At 37.7% G+C, this 4,303-nt stretch overlaps 1 pseudogene; it reads right to left on the bottom strand.

The window, feature by feature from the left end:
• Positions 1 to 1,949: 1,949 nt before the first annotated feature.
• On the bottom strand, positions 1,950 to 3,298 carry LOC108293658 (annotated as a pseudogene).
• Between the last annotated feature and the right edge of the window lie 1,005 nt (positions 3,299 to 4,303).

The following is a 4,303-nucleotide window of genomic DNA, read 5'->3' as shown; positions in this document are numbered from 1 at the left end:
TGTGAATACATTCTCTTGTCCTCTTCATAAATTATTTTAATATTTGGTCTCAATTATAATGGTAACAAAATCTTATACAGTTCTATTTAAAGGCCCTCATGCAAAATAATTTAATCCCAATATCAACCCTATCAACTAATATTATTTCCTTTTCTGTAGAGATGAGGAAACTAAGACTCAGTAATTTTTGCAAATCATGCAGCTAGCTAATGACAGAACTGGGAACTGAGCTAAGGCAATCTCATCCTTGATTTTAGGCTCTTAACTATTATGTTGCTTGGCTTTTAATAATTGTGGTGATGATGTAATAACATCTTCCAAAAAATACTCATCAACAGCTGCATTTCCTCTAGAAACCCTGGATAAGGAATTATCTGTACCTTCAAAAACGTAAGAGTATCAGAATACTCATTTATTTATCATGACCTAATTTGCTTCTCTAACGACTGTGCATTTTGGAAATCTATTAAAGCTATTCTCGCTCATCTAAAAAAATAAAAAATGACCTATTAATAAGCAAAGGTGACTTGTGTTTTTCACGCACTGCATAAATTACTATTAACTGAATTTTGGAATGTCCCAAATCTGATGCAGTCAAAGGATGTTCTCATTAAATCGAATCACTAACTTATAAACTTTATAGTAGCAATACCTATAAACTAATTGCTTAAAAGTCTAAATTGTATTTAATTATATGTTCTTCCATCAAATGTTGAAAACTCCTAGAGATATTTTAAAGCAGAATACAGTTTAATTTTCTCTAAAATGCGCAGAGATGGCTTTAAAATTATCAATATAATTTTTCTGCCACTATGTTTTACATATACCAAATATTCTAAAAACATATTGCTTAATTTTGATATTTGCATCATTGAAGCTAAAACAAAAATGGATAAACACAATGTATATCTATATACATATATATATATAATACATACACAGACAGTATGTAACTGTCAATCTAAGCTAAAACAACCACAAATCAATGAACATCAACAACAAAAGCATATATATTTGAGAAGCTTTTTAGCCTAGGCACAACCAGAAGATTCACAACACTCTTAACATGCTTTCAAGTCTATTCTTTATGAAATAATTATCCTCTGGAAATGTTATCATAGGGTTCAAAGTTATACATATCTTAGAAGAAAGAAGTATCAAAGGTGATGGGGACTTTTTGAAAGGAAAAATGAAAGTACATTTTTCTTCTCACAACACAATTATCTTCAGGATATACTCCAGAAACATAATTTATATAAATGTAAAATAATTAAAACTCCATGAAAAGGAGAATACTTATAAAGTCCCACTATGATAGTTATTTGTGTAAATTTTTAAAATAAACACAATTCATCACGAAAAATTAAGAATATATGGAAAATAATAAACGTACATGGAATTTTAAATACCAAAAAATGCATAGACCTGAAGAAAGCAATGGAGGTGTGAACAAATATTTTAACATAAAATATTCATTCATTGAAAAAAATATATAAAGTTAAATATTAAAAACATTCAAAGGACAAAATCAAACATATTTTTATGAAGAACACTACTATTTTAGTTAATCATGGATAATTTCTTTTTTCTCATTAAACTTTTTTAATGGGTCTCAAAATTCTGTGACAGATTTTTTGTCAAGTTGATTCCATTAAAGTGTACATGTATACCTACGCAAAAAACCTGCGTGTTCTGCATATATTTCCCAGAACTTAAAATGTAATTTAGAAAAAAAAGAAGTACTGATTTTTAAAACTAACACCGTAAAAGCTGCCAAATGCAAAAAAGAAGACCAAGTGGTCCAGAAAACATTCTCCTTCTTTTCTGCAGGTTTTACAACACATCATTATCATGGTTATTAAACTTAAATGGCCAATTGAAACAGACAGCTCTGAGGCCGATCCTCCACTGCTGATTAAGACCAGGGTGGCAGGCACTGGGGATAATACTCATTTAGCCTTCTGAGCTTCCTGGGCAGACTTGGTGACCTTGGCAGCTCCAGCAGCCTTCTAGTCCACTGCTTTGATGACACTCAGTCTCATATCAGGAACAGCAAAGCGTCCCAGAGATGGGTAGTCTGAGAAGTTCTCAACACAGATGGCTTTGCCAGGGACCATATCATGGATGACTGCATCACTAAACTTGAAGAATTTAGGACCATCTTTCAGCTTTTTACCAGAACGGTCATCAATCTTTTTTTCTCAGCTCAGCAAACTTGCATGCAATGTGAGCCGTGTGGCAATCCAGTACAGGGGCATAGCCAGGCTGATTTGGCCTGGATGGCTTATGAAGCCAGCTGCTTCCACTGGTGGGTCATTTTTGCTGTCACCAACAGTGTCGCCACAATGAACATTGCTGACAAACACATTCTTGACACTGAAGCCCACACTGTCCCCAGGAAGCGCTTCACTCAAAGCTCCATGGTGCATTTGACAGATTTTACTTCAGTTATAACATGGACTGGAGCAAAGGTGACCACTATACCAGGTTTGAGGACATCAGTCTCTCCTCAGCCAACAGGAACATACCAATATCGCCAATTGTGTAGACATCTGGAGAGGCAGGTGCAAGGGCTTAGTAGGACGAGCTGGTGGTAGGATGCAGTCCAGAGCCTCAGGCAGCAGGTTCTACTGGCACTGCCATCCTTGTGGGTGAATTTCCATCCCGTGAACCAAGGCACATTAGCACTCAGCTCCAGCATGCTGTCACCATTCCAACCAGAAATTGGCACGAATGCTCCTGTGTGGGGGTTGTAGCCGATTTTCCTAAGGTAAGTGCTGACTTTCTTAATGATTTCCTCATATCTCTTCTGGCTGTCGGGTGGCTCAGTGGAATCCATTCTGTTAACACCAACCATCAGTTGCTTCACACCCAGTGTGTAAGCCAGAAGCACGTGCTCTCCGGTCTGCCCATTCTCAGAGATACCAGCTTCAGATTCGCCAACACCAGCCGCAACAACCAAGACAGCCCGGTCAGCCTGAGACATCCCTGTAATCATATTTTTGATGAAGTCTCTGCGTCCTGGGGCATCAATGATAGTCACGTAGTACTCGCCGGTCTCAAATTTCCACAAAGAGATATCAATGGTGATCCCACATTCACGCTCAGCTTTCAGTTTATCCAAGACCCAGGCATACTTGAAGGAGCCCTTCCCATCTCAGCAGTCTCCTTCTCCAATTTTTCAATAGTTCTTTTGTCGACGCCACTGCATTTATAGATCAGATGGCCCGTAGTGGTAAACTTGTCCCAATCTACGTGTCCAATGACAACAATTGATATGAGTCTTTTCCTTTCCCATTTTGGCTTTTAGGGGTAGTTTTCACAACACCGGTGTTCTGGCAGCAAACCCATTGTGAAAAACGGGAATAATTATTTTTTTAATGCCTAGGTATGCTGGACACTGTGGTAAGAATGGGACCCTATTAAGTGGTGAGCAAAAGAGACATTCTCCCTACCATCAAAGAATTTATATTTTAATGTAGATATTAAGAACACAGACAAATGAATAAATATATAATCAATATTGTAATGAACACATGAAGGTGAAGAAAACACTATTCGACAGTGTCTATACAGCGGACAGTCTGCAACGGTTTCTATGCTCCACTAAACAATAGAGTTGCGGGGTTTGTGTTGGGTTCTTGTGGCTGCCCCTGTGTCTTTCTGCTGGATCCTCTCTTCTTCCAAATCAACATTTCAAGGTGAAGTGCTTGAAAGCTCAGCTCTACAAATTATTCTCCTCACCACTACACTCTAATACTATGATTTGTCTGGAATCAGCAATACTTCCATCACTGGTATAATGCTATTACATCTGATGTCACATATATCTTGCTGAATCCAAATTTTTACCTCATTCTAGTATTTCCCCAAGCTATAGACTCATATCTTTTCACTAAGCATTCAAGTCCAAAACGGAAATCTTGATATCCCAACCCCATCATACTCCATCCCCAAATTCCTTGTCTCATTATTTGTCAATCTCAATCACACAGTTGCTCAGGACAACGACTTTGGAAGCACCCTAACTGGTCTTTTTAATAATGCAACAGAATATCCGGTCTTCTGCCTTTAGAAGACAGCCCAGGTCTGATCACCTGTCAACAGCTCCACTGCTCCTTTCGTAATCCAGGAAATATCGTCGCTTTTCAGACTACGCGGTAGTAACCATATTGGTCTCTCATTACATCTTACAGCGTCATTCCCCTACAATCTGTTACCTACACACACTCTAATAACCATTTCGAAATGCAGATTGGTGGTGTCTCTTCACTGTCTACAATCTTTACACTTCATGTGAAAT

Source organism: Cebus imitator, unplaced genomic scaffold, assembly GCF_001604975.1.
Source record: "Cebus imitator isolate Cc_AM_T3 unplaced genomic scaffold, Cebus_imitator-1.0 Scaffold542, whole genome shotgun sequence".
Taxonomy (NCBI): domain Eukaryota; kingdom Metazoa; phylum Chordata; class Mammalia; order Primates; family Cebidae; genus Cebus; species Cebus imitator.
Note: the sequence above shows the minus strand (reverse complement) of the source record. Positions and strands in the feature narration are given on the sequence as shown.